The sequence below is a fragment of the Columba livia genome, chromosome 25 (genome assembly GCF_036013475.1).
Source record: "Columba livia isolate bColLiv1 breed racing homer chromosome 25, bColLiv1.pat.W.v2, whole genome shotgun sequence".
Lineage (NCBI taxonomy): Eukaryota > Metazoa > Chordata > Aves > Columbiformes > Columbidae > Columba > Columba livia.
Window position 1 is genome coordinate 5,882,865 of NC_088626.1, and position 10,929 is coordinate 5,893,793.

Here is a 10,929-nt window from a genome sequence, read left to right on the forward strand (position 1 = left end):
TTGTGAGGCAGGTGAGCACTACCCACACGGTGCTGCAGCAGCGACTGGGGCTGCTCGTGCAGTAGGGGTCAGAGGTTCTGTCACTCCTTGCTGTTAGACCTCTCACTTGTTGCTGGTGACACAGACTGGGGTGTGGCAGGGCAAGTAGACTGGACACAACTAGCTCTTGTAGGTGAGTTTGTCCAGGGTTTCATTTTGTTTTCTTGTCCCCAATTTAGCTAAGGGTAGTAATGGTTTCTAGAAAAAGGAAAGCTGTTGCTGCCATTAATACAAAGAGTGTGTCTACACAGACACTACCTGCCAAGAAGGATGCAGCCACCCAGGCTTCTGGCTGCGCAGAGTGTCTGTGCCTGGCATTAGTACCAGAGAATGGTATGGGAGGCACCTGTGTACGATGTGACCAGGTCAATGACTTACTGTCAAGTAAGATGTCAAGCCCATCTTCAAGTAGGGCCTGAAGGAGGATTTGAAAAATTAAGGGCTGGTCAGCCTACCTCTGTCCCTGGGAAGGGGATAGGCAGCGTCTTCCTGCACCAGTTTCCGGGAACCTGAAGGACAAGGAAGGCATTGCTGAACCAAAATGAGCGGAAAACCCACTGAGTCCCAAGAAATGCTCTGGACCCATTCCAGGGCTTTAGACCCCCAGGAAAGAGCTGAGTGACAGTGCAGCCCAGCCAGTTGCATCTGTGTCCCTCACTGAGCAGCACAACCAGTGTGCAGTCACCCCATGGTTCTGCAGCCAACCTGCTCTGCAGAGCATCAGTGCCAGGTTGGGGCCCTTTGTGGAGCACAGGATGGGGCCAGGAGCACCAGAGCAGATCAGAGGAGGGATGGGGGAGATCAGACAGGAACTGACCTGGGCTAGAAATTGCCTTGGAGAGAAAAATGCTGTTGTTCAGCTGCCCCAAGATAACACCCAGAGTTAAGGGTGCAGGGCCAGAAGTCCTTGCTGTCCTGGTGCTTCACCAGGTGTGGGAAGTAGCTGCAGAAGGATTGGTGTCCCCCACGTGCCATTTCTTAGTGCATTTTCCCTCCTAAAGGGTGTCATGGAAAGCAAGTCTGGGACCCTGTGTCAGGACTTGCACTGCAGAAAGTATTCACCCAGAAGCCACACCATTTTGCTCTGGTACTTCAGTCCTGGTGCTCATCACATGTCCTTGAGACAAACTTATGCACCCCTCTTGTCAACCTTACCCCAAAAGTCACCCCTAGACAAGGCTCCTGAGCTGGGGCTGAGCTGGAGAACTGGGGTACAGCTGTGACCAGAGGAAGGACAAGGCCTGTCCTGGGTCCTCTAAAGGGCTGGCAGCCTCTGTGAGCTCCACCAGAAAAGGCAGCGTGCAGGAAACTGGAGACAATCACCATGCCCATTGGAGGCCCTTAGGAAGAGTTCCTCTCTCCAAATATCCAGCCCAGCTTGCTGGTGCATGAACAACCAGGAGAAACTGCCTGGGGACCCTCATTCCAGACCCCATCTCCTCCACCCATACAGTCAGTGCTCTCCCCCTTGTCACCGAGGTGGGTCCAGACACCCAAGAGGGGAGGAGATGTTGGGTGGGGATATGGTGTCCTCCAGTGCTCCTCATGGTACCTCCTGCTGGGCTTTGTGCCACTGGTCACAACCCTCTGAGCCTGGATGTTCAGCCAGTTCTCAGTGGTGCTAAACAGGAACATGCCCATGAGCACATTGGACTGCACTGGGAGGAGCGTGGCCACCCAGACAAGGGCAGTTATTGCCCATCGTGACTCAGCACTGGTGTGGTCACATCTGGAGCCGTGTCTCCCAGTGTGAGGTTCCCCATTCTGGAGGAACGGGAGGAGCTGTCGTGTGGCCAGAGAAAGTCTGGGTCATGTGTGGAGATGTTGAGAGACCCAAACTTCTTTAGCCTGGTGAAGGGGAGCCTGAGGAAACATGCTGTTTATACTGAAATTGAGTTAATTTTCTTCATGCATTTTGAACCTCTCTCCTTCACAGCTAGCGCAGTCTTTTGTTTAGATTTACTACGAGAATAATGAAATAACGCTGTTCCTTCTCTGGGATAGAGTTCATTTTGTCTTTTAGCAGCTTTACAGTGTTTGCCATTTGCTATGAAAGGAATGTCAGAACTCACTGAGATCTTGGCTGTTGTCAGGGAAACCAAGGACTCCTTCGGCCACCCAGCTGCAGATGCAGATTGGCAGGAGGGGACACAGACAGGACAGCACCTGGACTGACATGCAGGCTGATCAATGAAATATTCCCTATGATTAGCGCCATGCTCAGTCTAAAGCTGGAGCCGGCTTTTAGGGCTTGTTACATCCCTTACTTTGGGTTTTCCAGCTGGTTTGGTCAGTTTCATTCAGAAGTTTCATTCTGTCAGGAGTTTGATGTCAGTTCAGCCTTTTGCTGTTCTGCCATTTTGCCACTGGCCTTTGGGCCTTTCTGCCTGTTGCCCTTTTGCTCTCTCTTGCTGGGATGGGCTGTTCAGGACCAAGGTGCTCCCTTCTGCAGGACTAGATCTTCCATGTGACTGGAGTTGCATGAGGCATTGCACTGAGTATATTTTCTTAATTTAATTTCTTTATTTCTATTGAATTTACCTGGACTATTGTCAGTGAAACCAAGGTCTTCTCTGGAGTCCAGCTGAAAGATCAAATTGGCAGGAGAGGGCACAGACAGGACAGCACCTTGACTGACATGCAGGTCAATCAACGAGCTATTCTCTACCATTAGTGTCATGCTCGGTATGAAGCTGGAGATGCCTTTTCCAGCCAGCTAGTTTTGGTTTTCCGGCTACATTGGTTAGCTCTGTTCAGAAGTTCCATTGCATTGGGAGTTCATTGTTAGTTCAGTTTTACGATGTTTCGCTGTTTTTCAGTTGGCCCTTGGGCCTCTCTGCTTTTTGCACTTGTAATTTCTCTTGCTGCGATCAGCTGTTCAGGACCAGGGTGCTCTCTTCTTTTGGGCTGCCTGTTCAGCACAACTGGAGTTCTGTGGGGGACTGCACTGAGTGTCATATATTTTACTTTATGTAAATAGAAATAGTATAAGTATATTATTAGTAGTAGTGTGTTTCTTTTATTATTTCTATTGTCTTATTATTTTTTTTTCTAAACCCACAAGTTTCTCCCTTCCCATTCAGTTCTCTCCCTTATCCCATTTGGGGACTGGGGACAGGATGTGAGCAGCTCTCATGGTCTTAGTTGGTGGTTGTGGTAAAACCATGACAAGAAAGGGCAGTAGTAGCCTCAGAAATCCTGAAAATCGCTTTCCAAGATGATGGGAGGAGGGAAACAGCATGAGAAAGGAAAACCATCAGTAACTGCAGCTCTGGAGGTCCAGAGTGGAGCTCAGAATAAAGAAATGTCATTCTGAGCACAGTGCTGTGGCCATTCAGAAGGACTCTGGATCAGCCATGACTTTGTGTTTCAAGGAACAGCTGATGCGGATGGAGAGACAGCAGCACAGGTGGGGACACACTGGGCTGAGAACAAGGTGGGGAAGCGCATGGGGTGTCTGCAGCCTGTGGGGAAACAGCCACAGGCCTGGGACAGTGCAGGATGGACTGTGGTGGACATGGCCAAGGGTGCTGGCAAGGCTGGATGTCCCTGAAAGAGCCAAGGTCTTTGTCCCCTTGGCTATGGCTGATGCCTCTGCCAATGAGGCCTAAGAAAAGGCACAGTCATCATGGCCATGGGGCTTCTTTGCCTCCTTGCACCCCCAGGGAGACAAGGAGGTATGACACCGTTGTCCTTCACTTGGCATCACACTCCCCACATTCCCAGGAAGAGCTCTGAGCCACACGTGAGGGACAGGATCTCCCTTCCTAGGGGCAGGGGCTCAAGGCTTGGCCATTGTCCTTCATCAGACAAACCAAGGGCTTTCTCAGCATCAGAGCTGCTGCACTTTGCCTAATGCAATCACTGCCTCCAATTATCTGCTCTAACGAGTCCCTGGGGAGGCTTTGTCAGGAACAGCCCTCAGTGGGGCCCATTAATGCTTCAAGGTACTTTGGAGTTTTTTCTGACTTGGACTTGTTGAGCAGATTCTTCAGTCTGTCCTTGGTATCTGAGGTTCATGGACTCAGCACCAAATACGCCATGGGGATCATTAAAACACAGAAAGCCCTAACGAGCAATGTTTCTTTCTGTAATTTCCTTCAAATCTTCCAGACTTGTAGAACTAACTGGAGAGGTTTCAATGGGACACTTGCTGATGAAGATTTCAAAGAAGATTTAATAAAGGAGGGTTTTTTCTTTCCAGGGTGTTTTCTATCATTTTCCAGTGTATAGAAGAAGTGACAGCAGCATTCTACACTGGACATTGATCCCGAGGGTCTCCTGGAGACATCTGGACAGGCAGGAGAACAGTCCTTGAGGCTGGACACTGTATGGACAACCTGGCTCCTCACCCCCACCCCCAGTCTGCCGGTTCCCTCATTGGCCACCAGAGATTGCATCACTTTTCCTACACCAGACTTCTCCACTGAGCTCTGCAGGAGATGCTGCAGCTCCTGTGCACCAGCTCCACCTGCTCTCCTGTGCAAACACTGCACAGTTTAATAAACAGCAAAACACTTTCCTCAGCTGTGTGTGTAAGCTGGATCTGGTGAGGTCCAGCATCCACAAGGGACACCCACACAAGAACTGGTTTAGACAGAGAGATAAGAGAGGATAGAAATAAACACAATTAACGTGTTGACTGCCATGTTAATTAGAGCTCTGAAGAACGGGGCAAGTTTGTAACTCCCTGAAGCTCAAGGCAGAAACCAGACAGTTGAGAGGCCACTGAATGACCAAAGAGCAAGTGGAGGAGAAACCTGAGAGCACTAGGAAGGGCAAATGTCCACACAGTCTGCTGGAAAGTTGTCCTTGGACAGGGACATTTAATCAGGAGAGGTGGGAACTCCTGAATGACGAGGGAGATGAAATAATAGAGTGTTGGTAATAGAAGTACAGGGGAAGATCACTATTTCTTCTCCAATCCTTAGTACACTTCCAGACAGACATCAGTCATCAGCTGTCTCACCATAAACAGCCAGTGCCATTTTAGGGCCCCAGTGTACCTGAGGTGCTGGCCTGGGATTGGCATCTGTCACACAGGACCTGGGGAGACCAGAGCACCTTGCAGTGCAGGTGGAGCCTGGGCAGGGGTTCCCGGGGCATCTACACTGGCACCAGGTGTTTGTGTCCCTGGAGCTGAAGACATTTGTGTCCTAAATCCATGCCCAGTTCTGGAGAACTCTTTCCTTTTCAAAGAAAAGACACCACACCAAAGAAACAAAAAAAAAGTATGTTGACACCATCCTCTCCTTTGGGTCTTTGTCTTCAGTTCCTCTTATTTTAATTTTCATTGACATTAACTGACATCTGATGGGCCTGCAGGAATGAAGCCAAGATCATTTTGTGTCTTGCATAACACCCCATGCCCTCTGAACCTTCCCTGCCCAGGACTCCTCACACGTTGCCCAGAGAGAGTCACACTGAGGTGTTGGCTGGTTCACTGGCTGAGATGTTGGTTTAGATGGTCACCTACAGCACAGGTGCATCCTGCCCCATCATCGCCTGCTCTGCTCCAGTCTGAAACAGATCCCAACATCACAATGGGTTCATGAGAGAACTGAGGTTGAAGGGACCTCATGAGTCTGCAGTCCAACCTGTCTCAAACCGGGTCACACCAAGGTGTTCAAGCCTTGATTCAATCAGAGCTTTAGCAGGACTAGAGAAGTGATCATCCCTTTGTACTGGGCACTGGTGAGGCTGCACCTTGAATCCTGGGGTCAGTTTTAGGCCCCTCATGGCAAGGAAGACATTAAGGTGCTGGAGAGAGTTCAGAGGAGGGTGACAAGGCTGGTGAAGGGTCTGGAGCACCAGTCTTATGAGGAGTGGTTGAGGGAGCTGGGGCTGTTCAGCCTTGAGAACAGCAAGCTGAGGGGAGACCTTGTCGCTGTCTACAACTACCTGAAAGGAGGTTTTATCATGGTGGGTGTTGGTCTCTTCTCCCAAGTAACGAGTGATAGGACAAGAAATGGCCTCAAGTTGCACATGGGGAGGTTTAGATTGGATATGAGGAAAAAATTCTTCGGGGAAAGGGTTTTGAAGCAATGAAACAGACTGCCCAGTGAGGTTGTGGAGTCACCATCAGTGAAGGTGTTTAAAACGCAGATAGATGAGGCTCTTAGGGACATGGTTTAGTGCCAGATTTAGGTTATGGTTGGACTTGATGACCTTGAGGGTTTCTTCCAACCACAATTATTCTATGATTCCATGATAAGTCATTTTTGCTGTTTTCTTTCTCAAAGGACCATGCAGCCTCCCTGAGAGCCAGGACTTTTCTGAGGTGTTGGAGAGACGTCTCACGGTCACACCAGCCAGTTCCACCAGCCCCTGTCTGACCCTTCCCAGACCAAACCTTTTCTCCATATCCCAACCTTCCAGGTGAGTTTCTGGGACACAGCAAATGCTGTGCTGGTCTTCTGGGCTTGTTCAGAGAGAACAGCAGGCCAACATGTTGATGGGCTCTCTGTGCACCTCAGAGCTTTCCTGACCATTTTTCTCACTGTCCCACTTGTACCCAACCTGTCTGGTCCTTGAGCTGTACATGAGGGGATTGAGCAGGGATGTGGGGAAGGTGTAGAAAAAAGGCTTTGTCAAACTGTCTTGGGATGGCTGTCCTGGGCATCCCACAGTCCAGGATGAAGGTGCTGTAGAAAACAGTGGCACTGGTGAGAGGTCCAGTGGAGAAGGCCTTGTGCCTGTCTACACTGGGGCAGAGAGCAGTGATGCATTCGTGGGATGCCCGTGTGAACAGGAAGCGAACAAATGGCTCTAAAATACAAACACAAAACTATATCTATGGAAAGAATGAAGTGATGACTGTAGAGGACAGAAATCCCCATGGCCAAGGTGCAGCTGCCTTCTGGAGACAGACTGTCCAGCCTGTGACTCTTGCAAAATGAAGCGGGTGGCTTAGGGACAACACTGGTTGCAGGATGTGGCCACCAGAAAACAAAGAAACCAACAACACAACGCCTCAGCACTCAGTACAGGCAAGAGCTGCAGGAAATAGTAGTGACAGTGCTGCAAGCAGAGATGGTGCCGTCATCATTCAGAAATCCGGGCAGCAGCTGGGTCTGGGTGCTGGAGCTGATGCAGGTCTCCAGGGAGGTCACACTGACCTCGGTTCAAGGAAGCACATCCCAGTGCTGCATTCAGGTGGTTTCTTGGGGAAGTTACTCTCAACATGAAGTGACCCTGATACACCATCCCACAGGCCTCCATGTCCCCACAGTGATAGCTGAGGCATTTGTGCTCATTTGGACTCATTTCCCCCCACAAACAGTGTGCATGCTCCCATCTGCCCTCTGTGCACACTCAGGCTTCTGACCTAGTCATTCAGAGTCCTTCCACGGAGGGACAAACAACCTCTCTCAGGTGTGGTGAGAGGACAATAATCAAAATGATGGTTGCAATGGGCTGATCTGTGACGAATGCCTTGGGACAGCTGCCACAGCGTGTCCAGGAACATGGGCACAGGCCTGACCCTGCTCTCCTGGTCTTTCATGTCTCTCCCAGCAGGCCTGGCCATGCGAGACCACTGCTGTGTGCCCCACAGAATCACAGGCTTGTTTGGGTTGAAGAGACCTCTGAAGATCATCCAGTCCAACTCACCTGCTAAAGCAGGTTCACCCAGAGCAGATCGCACAGGATCATGTCCAGGTGGGTTTGAATGTCTCCAGAGAAGGAGACTCCACACCTGCTCTGGGCAGCCTGTTTCAGGGCTCTGTCACCCTCCAAGTAAAGAAATTTATCCTCATTGTACAGATGGAACCTCCTGTTCTTCAGCCTGTGCCCGTTGCCCCTCATCCTATCATTGGGCACCAGTGAAAGGAGTCTGGTCCTTCCTCTTGGCACCCACCCTCGAGATATTTATAAACATTGATAAGATCCCCTCTCAACTTCTCCTCTCCAGCTGAACAAACCTCCTCTCTCAGGCTCTCCTCATCAGAAAGATGCTCCAGACCCCTCGTCATCTTTGTAGCCCATTACTGGACTTTCTCCAGTAATTCCTTGTCCTTCTTAAACTGGGGAGCCCAGAACTGGACCCAGTAACTACAAATGCGGCCTCACCAGGGCAGAGCAGAGGGGGAGGCTTCACCTCCCTTGACGTGCTGGTCACATTCTTTGCAATGCACCCAGGTACCACTGGCCTTCTTGGCCACAAGGGCACATTGTTGACTCATGGTCAACCTGTTATCAACCAGAACTCCCAAGTCCTTCTCCGCAGAGTTGCTTTCCAGCAGCTCTGCCCCTAACCTGTAGTGGTGCCTGGGGTTATTCCTCCCCAGGGGAAGGACCCTGCACTTGCCTTTGTAGAACTTCCTCGGGTTCTCCTCTGTTCAGTCCTCCAACCTGTCCAGGTCTCGCTGGATGCCACCACAGCGTTCTGGTGTGTCAGCCCTTCCTCCCAGTTTGGTGCCCCCACCCTGCATGCTCACACACTTCAGCTTTTCACTGGTGTTTCCCTCTCTGGGGCACTTTCCAGCCCAGCCCAGCAGAGAAGCTCCATCTGGGCAGGCCCTGTAGAACGAAATGGAGGAAACGGGGGTCAGTGACAGTGTCTCTCTGGCTGCGACACTCAGGATGTCCCAATACCAGGAATCCTTCAGCTCCCTGTGCCAGCCCCGCTCCCCAGGACAGCACCAAGTCCTGGCCCCGGGGCTCTTCAGGCAGCACTGGCCTGCACTGGCCTGGCTGCCATTCCTGCACCCTGTCCCCACGCCGCCCACAGCCCCGAGCTGGGGGTTTTGCTCTGTAGGTCAAGTGGGCTGTGGTGACTCTGCAGGGCCATACTGGTCAGGCTGGGAGGCAGCCCCAGCTGATGGTGGTCACTGCCACTGACCGCCTCCCACACAAGCTCTTGGGTGGCCATGGAGGCTGCTCAGAGGGACTCTGACTTATTCACCATCTGTGTGGGTGCTGGCCACCAACAAGCAACACCTGAACAAACAGCCCAAAGTCCCTCGAAAGCCACAGTGGGAACATGATCTCATCACACTGAGCCGACAGAGAAACAAGCAAAACAATGAGCATCTTGTGAGTCTGTTCCTTAGGCATGTTCTTTAAAACAACTCTGGAAGAAGATCTAACCCTTCAGGCAGTGTGCTAAGGAGATGCCCTTGCTGATGGAGATGCTGTTCTGAGGCCAGCACTGTCAGAGCAGTGCCCATTGCCTGTCCTGGTCACAGCACTGACACACAGCAGGATGGTGACCAAGCTGCCAGAGCACTCAGGCCTTGCACCAACACAAGGGATGAGAAGGAGAGTGTGGGAGTGGAAAGGGAATGACTCTGTAAAGAACGAGGCTGGTGCTGCCTGGTAGACCTGCTATCTTGGGGCTGTTTCCTCCATCTTTGCACACACACCTTGTGCTGAGCTTCACAAAGGTTGCAGAGGAAAGATCTCAGACAAATAGTTCACTGCAGGGTTGTTTATTTTGTTTAGATCCACAGAGAGCACGACTTCTCATTTACAAGGTCTTTGACTTGAAGTATAAAGGTGTACAGACAATTAAAAGCGGGACGAACATTTCTTTGTGGGCAATATTATTATAGTTAAAAAATCAAATCCAAATGAGCCTTCCCCCAACTCCAATCATCCCCAAATACAAAATACAAAAAGACAGGTTGGACCTGTCATGAGTCATGTCATGAGTGATATGCAGAATATGGGAATTCTAATGTCTTTGACAAGAATCCAGACATTAGTGTCCTCAGGGCATCCTTGAGCTCCTGGTTCCTCATGCTGTAGATGAGGGGGTTCACTGCTGGAGGCACCACTGAGTACAGAACTGACACCACCAGGTCCACGGTTGGGGAGGAGATGGAGGGGGGTTTCAGGTTGGCAAACATGGCAGTGCTGATGAACAGGGAGACCACGGCCAGGTGAGGGAGGCAGGTGGAAAAGGCTTTGTGCCGTCCCTGCTCAGAGGGGATCCTCAGCACGGCCCTGAAGATCTGCACATAGGACACCACAATGAACACAAAACACGTAAAAGCTAAACAGGCACTGACCACAAGAAGCCCAAGTTCCCTGAGGTATGAGTGTGAGCAGGAGAGCTTGAGGATCTGGGGGATTTCACAGAAGAACTGGTCCAGGGCATTGCCCTTGCACAGGGGCAGTGAAAATGTATTGGCCGTGTGCAGCAGAGCAGTGAGAAACCCAGTGGCCCAGGCAGCTGCTGCCATGTGGACACAAGCTCTGCTGCCCAGGAGGGTCCTGTAGTGCAGGGGTTTGCAGATGGCAACGTAGCGGTCGTAGGACATGACGGTGAGGAGATAAAACTCTGCTGAAATGAAGAACAAAAACAGAAAGACCTGCACAGCACAACCTGAATAGGAAATGGCCCTGGTGTCCCAGAGGGAATTGGCCATGGACTTGGGGACAATGGTGGAGATGGAGCCCAGGTCAAGGAGGGCGAGGTTGAGCAGGAAGAAGTACATGGGGGTGTGGAGGTGCTGGTCCAGGCTATGGTGGTGATGATGAGGCCGTTGCCCAGGAGGGCAGCCAGGTAGACGCCCAGGAAGAGCCAGAAGTGCAAGAGCCGCAGCTCCTGTGTGTCTGTGAACGGCAGGAGGAGGAACTGGGTGATGGAGCTGCTGTTGGACATTGGCTGCCTGTGGGCATGAGGACCTGTGCAAGGAGGAAAAGGCAGTAACAAGTTAGGGGAGATTTCTCTGGGGAAAATATCATGTTGTTTATCATGGAAAAGCCCCTCCCTGATGGAGGGATGTTTCAGCTCATTCTCTCTTTCTACCAAGTGAGAAAAACAGTTCACCACAGTTTAAAATGCAGCTTGGGCAACTAGTTTCCATGAACACAGCTCTAGGGCAAAGCCCCCTGAGTCGGTGTCAGAACAAAAACTGACCCACACTCCCACCCCAACCCCAG

General features: G+C 51.1%; 1 pseudogene; it reads right to left on the minus strand.

The window, feature by feature from the left end:
- Positions 1 to 9,322: 9,322 nt before the first annotated feature.
- LOC135576335 (olfactory receptor 14A16-like) lies at positions 9,323 to 10,648 on the minus strand (annotated as a pseudogene).
- Between the last annotated feature and the right edge of the window lie 281 nt (positions 10,649 to 10,929).